General features: G+C 43.1%; 1 non-coding gene across 1 annotated transcript; it reads right to left on the minus strand.

Annotated features, from left to right (window-relative positions):
- Positions 1 to 15,024: 15,024 nt before the first annotated feature.
- LOC116271515 lies at positions 15,025 to 15,129 on the minus strand. Its single transcript, XR_004180144.1, has one exon. It is a non-coding gene; the product is annotated as a U6 spliceosomal RNA (small nuclear RNA).
- Between the last annotated feature and the right edge of the window lie 499 nt (positions 15,130 to 15,628).

Consider the following 15,628-nt stretch of genomic DNA (forward strand, 5'->3'; position numbering starts at 1 on the left):
TGTCCTGGAATAGAAGGTCCTCGATGGCAGAGGTATGTCAGTTTGCTCACTGCTTTACCCTTGGCATGTGGAACCAGGCTGGCACCTAGTAGGCACTCGACAATTTGTGATGATGAAGAAATGAGCCAATGAAAGCTGGCTAGAGGGGTGGGGCAAGTGAGCCAAGGAGCAGAGCTGGAAGGGTCCACTGTCCTCACCACAGAGTGAGACGCATGGACGCACGCTATTGACATGTGACTCTGCAGAAAAGCCTTTTTCTCTCCTACTGCTCTGATCTGCATGTCCAAGCATTAGCTGTAAGAAAAGTAGACAGAATTGATATTCGTAGTTGTTAAGAATTCGCAAAGGGCACCAAAGTGTTATTATATATTTGCATTCCTTTCTGTTTTGTTCTAACGGTATCATCTCCATTTACCTATTGATGCTACATGTCTCTGTCTGTGAATGCTGCTGTAACAAAACACCCCAGACAAGGAGGTTTATAAAAAGCAGAATTTTGACTATTATGTCTTTTCTAGAGACAGAGTTTCACTGTTGCCCAAGCTGTAGCGCAGCAGTGCAATTGAAGTTCATTGCAACTCCAGTTCCTGGGCTCAGGCGACCCTCCCACCTGAGCCTTCTGAGTACAGGTGAGTGCGAGCCACTACACCCTGCTATTTTTTTTATTTATTGTAAAAATGAAGTCTCACTGTGTTGCACAGGCCTTGAACTCTTGGCCTCCAGCAGTGCTCCCACCTCAGCCTCCCAAAATGTTGGCCTTACAGGCATGAGCCACTATGCCTGGCCCCAAATTTATTTCTAACAGTCTGGGATCTGGAGGTCCAAGAGGAAGGTGCCAGCAGATGTAGTGTCTTGTGAGGGCTTTGTCTCCATTTCCAAGATTGTGGAAACCCCACAAAGAGCACCTCTGTGCGATTTCCACAATCTGCCAGGTGTGTCACATCTGGAGCCAGGAAGACGCTGGAGAACTCGGGTACCGGCCATATCCGACATTAGTGATGGTGGCAGAGAGCCCCGCACCCCTGGAGGTGTTTGTAGTCAATCTGAAAGGTCAGCAAAAACAATTCATCTATGAACGGAGATTGATGCGGTTTTGAATCTGGGGCCACATTCTGGGCTTAATTCTTTCAGCTGTGTGCCCAGGAGAACAAACAGCACCAATGGCCCCCAGCCTGACTGTGACGCTGTGTGTTAAATTCAGGGACGGAGGAGACTTGGCCAGCTGTGGGGAGCTGCTCCCCTTGCTGCCCACCGCGGCCGCCTCTGACGCGGTGGGCAGCACGGCCAGCCCCTTCCTGTGTCTCCAGTCACCTTGCGGCACCACGTGGGTCCCACCTGCTCCACAGGGATTTTCTCCAGAGAAGTTGCTTCCCTCGGGGCTAGACTAGCATGATTGGAGAAAAGCATTTTCTTTACTCTTTTGCCCAGTGCACTGGTCAATACAGGGTGAAAGGGAAAGGCGGAGAGTGTGTTTTGACACAGGGCAGCGTGAAGAGCCATTCCCAGAGAACTAGGCCCCTCGCTTGCAGCCTGGCCACGGGTTTTGACAGAGAGCACGCTTGAAGAATGAGGCCACTTCTTCATTGCATCAGTCACTTAAATGTCTTCTCTATGAATAAACATACCTTAGTTCTACTTGAAAAATAACAAATGTTTTAAATACACATCCTTTTGTAGATGTTACAAAATAATTTGAGTGGGAATGAAAATTTATGGCTTTCTCTTTTAAAAGGGGTCAGACTGTCAACCTCCAAGGAGGGTAAGACGCTTTCCCTCGTCTCGTGCTTGTAAACTTCCTTTTTCTTCCTGTTCTCTGTTGCGCTCAATCTGCCCATCCATTCTCTCTGCATTCAGCCTCATTTTAATTATTAACCAGTGGAGACCCTGGTTAAATAATGTGTGGGGAAAGGAACCTTTGAAGGCTCTTTTTGAGACACTAAGTCTGGTTTAAGGAGGATTAGTGATTCATTGATTTGATTACCATGCACAAATTGTTCTTTTCTGGATGCATAACTGAAACATTGTCTTCAAACTCCAAGAGGAAATTGCCTGTGATATATAGATGAAAATGAAAAGCAGGCTTCTACCCAGGACGTTATGAGAGCTCATGATGAATTTGAATCTGTACACAATAGAACCCTTTCACACTTCACAGCGATTGAAATGTCAAATAATTCTTAAAGTATAATGTGTGGCTTGTTAATCCCTGCAAAAGGCTTAGTGCTCTTTGTGCAATGAGGAAGAGGGAATTGGAGCAGGGCGATAGTGAGAGGGGACATTTGTTCAGTAGAGTCCTTTGCTGTTGGCTCCTCCTGCCTCCATGTTCGGCTTTGGACCCCGGGGAGGATTCTGGGAAACACGCAGCACGCCGCAGGCATATTTCAAGGGCAGGGGTGAATGAAGGAAGAGAGTTCAGGGCCTTCAAAGGTCAGAAATTTTCTATCAAGTTTATCATCAGAGATGATAAAGTAATTTGGAAGTGTTAATGTTTAATCGCTTTAGCAATGTTCCTAATGATTGATATGTAAAATACTCTCTCAGATCTATACGAAAAAGGCAACCCCATCACCCCACCTCCAGAGAAAAGGGTTAAGGATCCAAACAAGTGTTCACAAATGAAAAAGCTCAAAAGGCCAATGAACTAACTGAATACGTCCAACTTAAAAGTTGCTAAAGAAATGCGAAGTAAAAATATGGTGAAAATATGCCTTTTTGGCTGCACAAGATGGCAAGGATTTTTTTTTTTCATCCCGAATGGTAATGCTTAGTGTGAGTAAAAATTTGGGAAGCTGACAACCTTCTGTGCTCTTCGCGGGGTGTAAGCAAGGGTGTCACTTTCTGGAGTGTGAGTCTCGCTCATCTTGGTAGATAAACCCTTGGCCTGACGGATCTCACATCCACACATCTACTCTTTTCCCTCAGGAGATGCTGTGCATCTGTATAAATCCGTGCATGTCACGTCATCACCACGCTTTCCACAGCGAGGAATTGGAAATTACTTAAATGGCAGATCAAAGGGATGTGGCAGAAACCGCGAGCTGTTCTCTGCTTCTGTTCTGTCTTCCTCCACAGCAACAGAACTAAGTTATGTTCACTTGTGTGTTTTTCTTACTGGAGTCATGTGCACCAGCTTGAGTTCATCGTTACCCTTGCTTCACAGTAAATCATCATGCTTAGCCCAAGCGTGGCCCTTTTTACAGATATGTTCCTTTGTAAAAACGTAACGAGCACCTGTGAACCCACTACCTAACGTGAAAACGAGAACTTGGCAATAACTGCGTCTACTTGCATGTCTTCCCCACGCTGTGTGCTGCCTCTCTGCCACCTCCTGACTGCCCAGACCCTGGATTGTTCTTTCCCTTGTGTTCCTTTTGATAGGGTAGTGTAGTGTAGCGTAGTGTAGTGTAGTGTAGGGTAGGGTAGGGTAGTGTAGTATAGCGTAGTGTAGTGTAGGGTAGTGTAGTGTAGGGTAGGGTAGTGTAGGGTAGGGTAGTGTAGGGTAGTGTAGGGTAGGGTAGGGTAGTGTAGGGTAGGGTAGTGTAGGGTAGTGTAGGGTAGGGTAGTGTAGGGTAGTGTAGGGTAGTGTAGGGTAGGGTAGATTATTGTAGTGTATTGTAATGTAGCTTAGTGTAGGGTAGCATAGTGCAGTGTGGTATAGAGTAGTGTAGTGTAGAGTAGTGTCATGTAGGGTAATGTAGGGTAGGTTATTGTAGTGTATTGTAGTGTAGCTTAGTGTAGGGTAGCATAGTGCAGTGTAGAGTAGTGTAGGGTAGCATAGGGTAGGGTAGGGTAGTGTGGTGTAGTACAGTGTAGAGTAGGGTAGGGTAGTGTGGGATAGTGTAGTATAGAGTAGGGTAGGGTAGAGTAGTATAGTGTAGGGTAGTGTGGTGTAGGACAGTGTAGGGTAGTGTTGTATAAGATAGTGTAGTGTAGTGTAGTGTAGTGTAGAATAGTGTAGGGTAGTGTTGTTTAAGGTAGTGTAGTGTAGTGTAGTGTAGAATAGTGTAGGGTAGTGTTGTGTAAGGTAGTATAGGGTGGTGTAGTATAGTATGTGTTATGTGTATACATTCCAGAAAGACAATGCCTAATTGATAACTTTTAACTTTGCAAAAAAAAGTTAACCTTATACTGTGTGTCATCTTTGAAATTCATTTTATTTGCTGAATATTTATTGCCCATATTCATCCATATTGTTGCATGTTGCTGTAATTTTCTCCATTTGGGCTGCTTTTATGTTCTGATTAAATCATAATTTATGGATCCACTTTTCTATTAATGGACATTTGAAATGTCTCCAGGTTTTTGCTCCTCAGAACAGAGCTGCTATTCAAGCATGCCCAGCACATTCTTGTATACATCTGCTGCTACACATTTGCAAGTTTCTCTTTGGAATGTTGTATTAGTTTCCCGAAGTTGTCATAACAAAGTAGTACAGACTGGCTGGGCGCAGTCGCTCATGCCTGTAATCCCAGCACTTTGGGAGGCCAAGGAGGGTGGATCACCCAAGGTCAGGAGTTTGAGGCCAGCCTGGCCAACATGGTGAAACTTCATCTCTACTAAAAATACAAAAAGTAGCCAGGCATGCTGGAGGGCACCTGTAATCCCAACTGCTCAGGAGGCTGAGACAGGGGAATCGCTTGAACCCAGGAGGTGGAGGTTGCAGTGAGCCAAGATTGCACCATTGCACTCTAGCCTGGGCAACAGAGCAAAAACTCCATCTCGAAAAAAATTTGTAACAAATAACGGTACCACACAAATGCAGGATAATATTAATAGGGGAAATGTGTGGGGGGTGTGGATGAAAACTTTATTAGCTGCTCAAATATTCTGTAAATGTAAAACTGTAAAAGCAAAATTGTCTATTACAAAAAATTAGCTGGGCGCGTTGGCAGGAGAATTGCTTGAACCCGGGAGGCAGAGGTTGCAGTGAACCAATATCGTGCCACTGCCACTCCAACCTGGGCCACAGAGCCAGGCTCTAGTAAAAAAAAAAAAATTATATTACACTCAAAACTTGAATCTATTAAGTGACAAAATAAGCTCAATTAGCCACAGAATGGCAAAGATATTTATAACACATTTATCTGATAGAATACTAGTATCTCGAATATATCATTACAATAGCTAGATTAAAATATATACACCTGATTTTTAAAATAGAGAAGAATAAGAAGGCAGATCAGTGAGAAGGAAAGAAAAATGAAGAGAAGTTTAACCTCCTTAGAAATTCCCAAAACCGAAAAGCCCAGAGTTTAGTAAATATTGGGAAGTCTAATCACACCAAATGAAGATGAAGATGCACAGCAGGAATTTTCAGGCACTGCTGGCAAGAAAGTAAATTATTTCAATCATGTTGAAAATGATTTAAAACCCTAGAATGTCCACTCTTACATTCCAGGACATTTATATACACAGAGACATGCACAAGAATGTTTAAAGTGATTTTTTTTTTTTTGAGACAGGGTCTTGCTCTGTTGCCCAGGCCAAAGTTTCAGTGACATGAACTAAAGTAATATTATTTATAATTTTTTTAAAAATTAGAAATTATAAAAATTCCATCTACGGGAGAATAGATGAGAAGATTATTATATAGTATACAATGGAATTCTACATAGCAGTGAAAATGAACAAAATTGAAAGTGAATTAGCCAGCCATGGCGGGGCACACCTGTAGTCCTGGCTACTCAGGACTCTGATGGGGGAGGATCCCATGAGCCCGGGAGGTGGAGGCTGCAGTGAGTGGTGACTGCACCACTGCACTCCAGCCTGTGCAACAGAATGAGACCCTATCTCTATTAAAAAGAAATTGAGGTTGGGCGTGTTGTCTCACGCCTGTAATCCTAGCACTTTGGGAGGGCAAGGCAGGCAGATCACCTGAGGTCAGAAGAATTGCTTGAATCCAGGAGGCAGAGATTACAGTGAGCCGAGATGGTGCCACTGCACTCCAACCTGGGCGACAGAGTGAGACTCTCTCAAAAAAGAAAAGAAAAAAAAAGAAAAGAAGGAAGGAAGGAAGAGAGAAAGAAAGGGAGAAAGAAAGAGAAACAAAGAAAGGAGAAAAGGAAAGAAAGAAAAGAAAGAAATCGAAAGTAAAAAATGATGCATAAAGATATGTACAACATGATATCACTTATATAAAGCAGGCAAAACAGTGCTATATGTAGCTTAGAGATAAGAGGCAGCAAAGGATAAAGAAATGGCTGGTAATGATAAACTCCCAGCTCTCTCCCTCTGTGGATCACGTCCCCGAAGGAGGAAGAAAACAGGGGAGAGTGATAGGCAGGCCTCCTTTCACAGCACAACTCTTGGGCATAGCAAACAGGACTGGACGGGGGCCCTGGAGTTAGGCACTGCAGCAGCTGTGAGGACACAGGGCTCCAGCCTCATGTCGTGGAGGTGCTGCTGGGCATGCAGGTGTCCATAGCAAGACTTCTACTATTCTGCACATCTTAAGTATCGCATGTTCTGTGTTTAAATCCTTAGTGCAGGAATTGGCAAACCATCATAATATTTTAGCTTAGGAGAGAAAAGGTCAGGCTTAAAGGTGAGAGCTGGGACTCCGATGGCAGGAGAGCAGAAGGACTGTGAGAGGAGAGCCTGGAAGCAGAGGTTCGCTAGGTGACAAAAGCCAGAGGTCAAGAGGATGCAGGTGTCACACTAGGCTGCAGCAGCAGGACCAGACAGGAAGAGGTGGCGAGCTGAGCCTGGCAACCACGCCAGTGACGTCATGGTGAGGCAGAAATTTAAAAATAAATATGCATTTATTCACTCCAAGAAAAGTAACAGGCAAGGCAAGGGTTAAAAAGAAAAGGACATGTTTTCTTCTGCCTAGCAAGCTCACTTCAAAGACAGTTACAGGATAATGCTGTTTAAGAAACCAAGGCCAAAGGAATGGGCTCCAGACACCACCCCCACCACCACCCTCTTCCAGGGCAAAGTTGAAGGGGAAAAAAAAAGGGAAAAAGACAAATTCCTTTACTGTTACTCCTTTCCCTGGCTTCTTAGGCATAACTATGTTTTACAAATGTCTGTATTTAGCCAGTTCTTCTTTTTCTTTCAATGCAGTTACAAGCTACAAGCTATGCAAGGCCACAAGTTAAGTTATGCTATGCTATAGATTATGTGACCTACCATAGGATTAACTGCTTTTGTTTGCTTCTGAAAGTTTGCTTATAAAAACCCCGCTCAGTCTTTGTTCAATGCTCAGCTCTTTGGATATGAATCCACTAAGCTGGTGAGTACCTTAAATAAACAATCCTCCTGTTCTCCCTATCAGTCTCTCTAGTCCTCAGTTTCCCACAACAGTGGTCCAGGCCAGGTGACTGATCAGACAGATTCGCCAGGGAATCAAGGAGTGCCACCCAGGGAAGCAAGATGGTCGCTAGAAGAGAGGCAGATTGGATGGAGCAGGGAGTTTGGGTGTGACAGGATGACTGTGGTGTGGTGGTAGGACTTTGCTGCACGGATCCCTGGGTATTTGGAAATGTAGGTGTGGGGTGCACCGGAGGGCTCAGGACTGGAAGCGCACTTGGGGAGCCACAGATGCCCTCCCAGAAGCACGCCCAAGAGGAGCAGTAGGGGGCCTGGGCAGGCAGGAAGCTTGAGGAGCGCCCACCCGCAGGGAAGGGGAAGGATAGCGCAGGAGCTTGAGGAGAGGACGCTGAGAGAGTCGGCTTCAGAGAAACACCCAGGGTGTGAGGTGCAGAACCCAGGCATGGCACAGCTGCATGGAAACCTGGGGCAAAGCGGCGTGAGCGGCTGCCAGGAAGTCTGGAGGGCTTCGTGGTGGGCAGACGCGTCTGTGACGAAGCCCACGGCAGGTGCAGGTGTGACCTGAGACCTGGGTCTGCTAAGGAGAATTGAGGACGCCCCTGAGAAGGTTTTGAATCTGAAGATGCCACGGGAGTCTTAATGATGGGGCAAGCAGTCTGGGGGTGGGCGAGGAGAGCACACTCAGCATGCGTGCTGGTAGGAGGGGCTGAGGTGGAGAGCGATGGGGAAGAAGGTTGGGATGGTAGGGGGAGAGCAACACGCAGCATGCATGCTGGCTGATGGGACTGAGGTCAGCAGGGACAGGAGGAGAAGGCTGGGATGGTTGGGGAGGAACAGCGCCTATTTTCCCATGTACCTTGGGCTCCAGATGAAGACTGGCCGGCAATAGGCTGGCGGTGTTGAGGATTGAAGCGGCTTGGAGAGCGCTGTCTTCTCGTTCTAGGTGGCTGCCCTCTGTGTACCCTACCTCCCCAGAAAGGGGCAGTTCCATGCTGTCAGTGATCTGCATAAAGAAAGATGGCTGTAAGTATACTCGTGAATCATTAGTACGTTTTTATTTTTATTATAGCCAAGTGCGCTCTCCCGGCTGTGATCAAACGAGCAGACAGGAACACTCTGAACCCTAGAAATGGATGGGTTCCAGGGCCATTGACTTATAACCATCATTCAACATATTTTCTAAAAAAAAAAAAGAAAAAGTGCTTGATGTTTTATTGTTCAATCCTAGAAAAGTCAAAGAATATTAAACTTTGTGACCAGCTCAGAAAGCAGCTAGTTCAACTTTCTCATTTTACAATTTGAGACCTAGAAAGGTCACATGATTTTTCCTGGGATCACACGGCTTGACACCTGTGTTTTTCTGTGAAGTAAAAGGCTCTCAGCGTCTTTTAGGAATCTACAGAAGAAAATATGTTGGAATCTTTAAGCTTCACAGAGCAGCCGTCACTCCCAAAAACACTGACTGCAATTGCTTCCTGCAATTTAAAGTAAGCATGGGTGGCTGGTACGGTGGCTTATGCATGTAATCCCGACACGTGGGAGGCTGAGGTGGGAGGATCGCTTGAGCCCTAAAGTTCAAGGCTGCAGTGAGCTATGGTCACTTCACTGCACTGCAGCCTGGACAACAGAATGAGATCTTGTCTCTAAAGTAAATAAATTAATGAAAGTAAAGTGATCGGGAGGAGTGAGTATGTGGAAAGGAAATAGTCCATGCTGCGTCTTCCTGTCCCCCTGGGCAGGTGAAGTTAGTTGGCTGGTAGGGAGGCTCAGCTTGCATTAAACCTCTCATTTCTGGGAGGAATTGAACAGATGAGATTTTCCTGCCTCCAAATATAAGAATATTTGTGTGTTTTATCTTTTCGGGAGAAAAATTATCTAACTTTGTATCCACCACAGAATGACAACAGCTTCTTTAATTTTCTGGAAGAATGAACTGAAGCCATTAGTCAGGGCTGAAGGCTAGGAGGCCTGGAAAATTGCTACAGGGTAACACTTCCATGGAACTACGTGTTCTTACTTATTTAAGTGGAAATACACACATAGATCATACTTCCAAATGGTAGTTTGTGTCACTGAAGTTTGTACTGTACGCTGCCCCAGAATGTTTTATAGAAATGGAAACTCAAAAGATTTATTGACAATATATAAGTTTGTTCAAAGTGGTTGAAAGAGAAAAAAAGGTGTATTAAGTGCAATTAAACAACAGAAGTCTACTACATTTTATTTCACTAGGTGGGGAGGATGGCTGCAGAGCTTGGAAAAGGCTCTGTGTAGTTGTGTCAGAGGGGACATATTTAACTGTCCTCTCCAAAGAAGATGTGCTGCCTCTCCCCAGGAACCTGCAGGGTCATGGCGTACCTGTGCTCGGCAGTTCTTTTTATGGCCAAACGAACTTCCCACCAACGTGAAGCTCTAAGCAATAAAATGAAAAGAGAACATCGCTAAATTGCTGATCCGTGTAAGAAGTGTGCTGTATCTTCTAGTATGTTCTGAATGTAGACATTGTTCAAACAGATTGTTACTTCTGCCTCAATCCTTGGTGCAGATGAATAAAGAAACGATGTCAAGGACCAGAGGCTGGAGAAGGGTGGTGCAGGATCCAGATATAAACTCAAAAAACTGGAATCAGAGCTGGTGTGGGTAAAGATCATACGGAAGAAAAGCACTGGGCTGCAGATCTGAACATCTCTGGGAGCCCTAGGTGAGTGGATCACCTGAGGTTGTGAGTTCAAGGCCAGCTTGACCAACATGGAGAAATCCTATCTCTACTAAAAATACAAAATTAGCCGGGCGTGGTGGCGTGTGCCTGTAATCCCAGCTCCTTGGGAGGCTGACGCAGAAGAGTTGCTTGAACCTGGGAGGCAGAGGCTGGGGTGAGCCGAGATCATGCCACTGCACTACAGCCTGAGCAACAAGAGCGAAACTCTGTCTAAAAACAAACCAAAACACAGTTCAAACAGTTGGCTACATTTGATTGGCCAGAACAGGTGTAGGCTATGGTCTGTTTACATCTCCACTTGCTACATAGTTCACGAGGCGGACAGAGAAACCTTTAGGCTGAACTTAAAATATGTTAGGAGGCAGCTTTAGGCTCAACTTGATTCAGCAAACTTCAGGCCAGTGTCAGGATTTAGTTCAATTTGGAATCTGTGAAATTAAACAACTCTAGAGTGAACTCAAATTAAATTTCCAGATCACAGTTTCCTGAACTACTAGGTATATTCTTCACCCTGCTCACCTGGTGTAAGAAAGTGCAGGGCTTCTAGAGGCCTTGAGTCTGCTTTTCCATCCCAACTCCAAGACTTACTGTGCTATTTTAGGCGAATATTTAAACTCTCTGAACAAACTTGTAAAATGAGTCATCTTACACTCTTCAGGAAATTGTGAGACAATGAAAAGAGATTAAACATGCAACAGGCCAGGCACGGTGGCTCACACCTGTAATCCCAGCACTTTGGGAGGCCGAGGCATGCAGATTGCTTCAGGTCAGGAGTTCAAGACCAACCTGGCCAACATGGTGAAACCCCATCTCTACTAAAAACACGAAAATTAGCCAGGTGTGGTGGTGCATATCTGTAGTCCCAGCTACTTGGGAGGCTGAGGCAGGAGAATCATTTGAGCCTGGGAGGCAGAGGTTGCAGTGAACTGAGATCGTGCCACTGCACTCCATCCTGGACAACAGAGTGAGACTCTGTCTCAATAAACAACAACAACAACAACAACATGTAACAGTGTCTGGCAACAAATGATCGATGCCAAACCTTTTTCCTTCTTCATTACCCTTGCATAGCTTGTACCCTATCTGCTGGTGTATCATCCTTGGCAGCTGAGAACAAACCACCAACAAATCCAAAAGCCGAAACATTGTTTCTATGACTTGAAAACTGTGTGAATACTAAACTGTTCCAAAAGAGTTGAGAGAGAAATACTTCCCAATTCAGAGACCAGTGTTGCCCTGATACAAAGACCCCAAAAACATGTTCCAAGAAAGACAACAACGAGGCCAGGCGCGGTGGCTCATGCCTGTAATCCCAGCACTTTGGGAGGCTGAGGTGGGCAAATCACAAGGTCAGGAGATCAAGACCATCCTGGCTAACACAGTGAAACCCCGTCTCTACTAAAAATACAAAAAATTAGCCGGGCGTGGGGGCGGGCACCTGTAGTCCCAGCTACTCGGGAGGCTGAGGCAGGAGAATGGCGTGAACCCGGGAGGCAGAGGTTGCAGTGAGCCGAGATCGCACCCCTGCACTCCAGCCTGGGCAACAGAGCAAGACTCCATCTCACAAAAAAAAAAAAAGACAACAACAAAAGGACAGGCTGAGAGCCTTCCTGAATATAAATGCAAAACTTCTTGACACAATTTTAGCAAATCCAATCCAGCATTCATGCATGAAACACTCACAAACTAGGAGGAAAGGAAGGGCATGTCTTCAATAGGATAAAGGGCTTCTATATAAAAAAACAAAAACAAAAAAACCACTATAGCTAGCATAATAATTAATGGTGAAAGACTAATTTTTCTCTCTAATAGCAGGAAAGCTATCAGATAATAGCTTTCTTTCTTTCTTCCTTTCTTTCTTCCTTCCCTGTCTCCCTCCCTCCCTCTCTCTTTCTTTCTCTTTCTTTCCCTCCTTCCCTCCCTCCCTTCCTCCCTTCCTCCCTTCCTTCCTTTCTTCCTTTCTTCCTTCTTTCCTGGAGTCTCACTGTTTTTGCCCAGGCTGGAGTGCCGTGGCACATGATCTCAGCTCACTGCAACCTCTGCCTCCAGGGTTCAAGCGATTTTCCTGGCTCAGCCTCCCAAGTAACTGGGATTACAGGCATGTGCCACCACACCTGGCCAGAAAACACATTTCTTTAGCTGAAAAATCCTTTTGGAATCAACAAAAAAGCTACAACAATTTATAAACGAGTTTAGTAAGCTTACAGGATACAGAGCCAATCTTTAAAAAAACAACAATAAATTTGAAACTACATAAACAATATATTTTAACATAATATCAAAAATATGAAACATTTAGTGATGTATTTTGCAAAATATGGACAATATCTGAACATTGCAAATTGCAGAATATCACTGGGAGAAATTAAAGGAAACTTGAATAGATGGAGAGATGTACTGTGTTCATAGGTTAGATAACTCAGTCTTACTGAAGTATGAATTTCACCCTATCTGCGGTTCAAAGGAACAAGTATTGATTCATGCAACAATATGGATAAATCTGAAGATAATTATTCAAGGCGAAAGAAGCCAAACAGACAAGAAGATTTAGTGTATAATTCCATTCACTAAAAATGCTAGAAAATGAAATCTAATCTGTAGTGACTGAAAAAAGATCAGTAATTGCCTGGGAATTGGGGAGCAGGGAGTAGAAAGAGTACAAAGGAGAAGAAGAAGATGTTTAGGAGTGACAGGATATGTTCACGCATTGGTTGTAATGAAAGTTTCACATCTACACACATGTCAAAACCTATCAAACTCTAGCCTTTAATATGTGCAGTTTCACATAGGTCAATTATATCTCATAAAAGCTATTAAAATGAGGCATAACAAAAATGTAAGACATGAACCCTTATTAAATCCTTGGAAAAATAAGACATTTTAGGGACAATCAAGCAAATGTGAACGCAGAGTAGGTATTAAATGATGTTAGGAGATGATTGGTACTTAGGCATAATGACAGAATTCTGGATTTGTAAAAAAATGCCAGTATTCTTAGAAGCTTCTTTTCCACTGAAGTACTTAGGAGTCAAATGTCATGTCTGCAACTTATTTAGATTCTTTTAGCAAAATAATCTATAGAAAAATAGATAAAACAAATATAGCAAAAATATTAACAACTAATAACAGTTCATTATACTATTATTTCAAGTTTTTGTGTATGTTTGTTAATTTTAGAATTAAAAAATTGAAAAATATTGACCAAGCACATTTGAAAAAGAACCAAATTACAAAGACAAAAAATAATTAAATTATCAAAGCAAATGGAGAGGTTTAACGGAAGACATAGACAAAGATAAAATTGGTGAAGTACAAAATAAATCTAATAAAATTACCCAGAATGCAGTATAGAGAGAAAAAGAAATAGAAAATATGAAAAAAAAGTTAAGAAACTTGGAGAATGCAATGACAAGGCCTATCATATGGGTGTTGGAATTTCAGAGGAAAGAGAAAGAATAAGGCTAAGATTATATTTGTAGAAATATTTCTAAGAATGATTCCTCAGAAATAATTCCTGAGAGGCCGAGTGCGGTGACTGACGCCTGTAATCCCAGCACTTTGGGAGGCGGAGGCAGGTGGATTACCTGAGGTCGGGAGTTCGAGACCAGCCTGACCAACATGGTGAAACCCCGTCTCTACTAAAATACAGAATTTAGCCGGGAGTAGTGGTGGGCACCTGTAATCCCAGCTACTCGGGAGGCTGAGGCAGGAGAATCGCTTGAGCTCAGGAGGCAGAGGTTGCAGTGAGCCAAGATCATGCCACTGCACTCCAGCCTGGACAACAGAGTGAGACTCTGTCTCAAAAATGATGATGATAATAATAATAATTATATTTGTTATAATTAGAATTATATATAAATAATATATAAATATATAAAAATATAAATATATAAAATATACATAAATAAAAATATATATTATAATTATAATTTATTATAATTATTATAATTCCTGAGAATTTCTAATGAATAAGTAAATGGAATACATGAATCCACACTTAGGCACACCATAATGAATTATTAAGCACCAACAACTAAGAGAAGCCTCCAAAGCAGCCAGTGAAGAAGATGGAGATGTTCAAATGAACAAAGATCTATTTTCATCACCCACAACAGAGGCAGAGCTAAAAATGGAATATTGTTAGTGGGCTGAAAGAAAATAATTGTGTACCTAAAATACTAGAAGTAGAAAAAAGATATATTTTAATATTTAGAGCGTCAGGCGCAGTGGCTCATGCCTGTAATCCCAGCACTTTGGGAGGTCAAGGTGAGTGGGTCACCTGAGGTTACGAGTTCAAGACCAGCCTGACCGACATGGTGAAACCCCATCTCTACTAAAAGTACAAAAAAAATTAGCCGGGCGTGTGGTGCGTGCCTGTAATCCCAGGTACTTGGGAGGTTGAGGCAGTAGAATCACTTGAATCCAGGAGGCGGAGGCTGCGGTGAGCTGAGATATTGCACTCCAGCCTGGGCAACAAGAGCAAAACTCCGTCTCAAAAAAAAAAAAAAAAAAAAAGAATGAGAGCAAAATACGGGTGCAGTGGCTCATGCCTGTAATCCCAGCACTTTGGGAGGCAGGGAGCTTGAACTCAAGAGTTCAGGACCACCTGGGTAACATAGTGAGACCTTGTCTGTAATACAATTTTTAAAATGTTAGCTGGGCGTGGCAGTGCATGCCTGTAGTTCCAGCTACTCGGGAGGCCGGAGGATCATTGATCATTTGAGCCCAGGAGATAGAGGATACCATGACCTATGATTGCGCCACTGCACTCCAACTTGGGCAACAGAGTGAGATCTAGTCTTAAAAAAAAAAAAAAAAAATTAGGGTAAGATAAAGACATTTTCAGGTAAACAAAATGAGTGTTTGCCACTAGACATCCTCACTAAGAAAATTTGTAAAGAATATATCTGTAAATCAGGCAGAAGGAATATGATGCCAGATGAAGGTCAGACACACAAAAATGTGAGGATGAAAAACTGACCAGTATGTAGGTCTAAACAAACAAACAAACAAACAAAACAAATTAAACTAAATAAAATAATCCCTTCTGCAGTTTGTTTTTATGTATTTATTTTTTAGGGGCCATGCTAGTCTTCTCTGTGTCGTTCCAATTTTAGGTGAATGCAAAAGTAATTGCGGTTTTTGCACTGTTGGAATTTGCTGTTTGATATTGGAATATGCTCTTAAATAAACATGATGTTATACATCATTAATGGGCATTTCTTGCTTTATGTTTTTTTTGCTAATGACTTATTACTTGCTGTTTATTTTATGTTGATTTTAGACTATGGAAATGATGTTAGACAAAAAGCAAATTCGAGCAATTTTCTTATTTGAGGTCAAAATGCAGAAGAGACAACTGGCAACACCAACAACGCATTTGGCCCAGGAACTGCTAGGGCACACACAGCGGTGGTTCGAGAAGTTTTGCAAATAGAGGCCGGCCGTCGGAAGTTGACAGTGATCAATTGACGGCAATCATCAAAGCTGATCCTCTTACAGCTACAGGAGAAGTCGCTGACAGCTCAGCGTTGAACATTCAATGGTCATTTGGCATTTGAAGCAAATTGGAAAGGTAAAAAGTCCCAGTAAGTTGGTGCCTCATGAGCTGAGCAAAAATTTTTTACAATCATCATT

Source organism: Papio anubis, chromosome 19, assembly GCF_008728515.1.
Source record: "Papio anubis isolate 15944 chromosome 19, Panubis1.0, whole genome shotgun sequence".
NCBI classification, from domain to species: domain Eukaryota; kingdom Metazoa; phylum Chordata; class Mammalia; order Primates; family Cercopithecidae; genus Papio; species Papio anubis.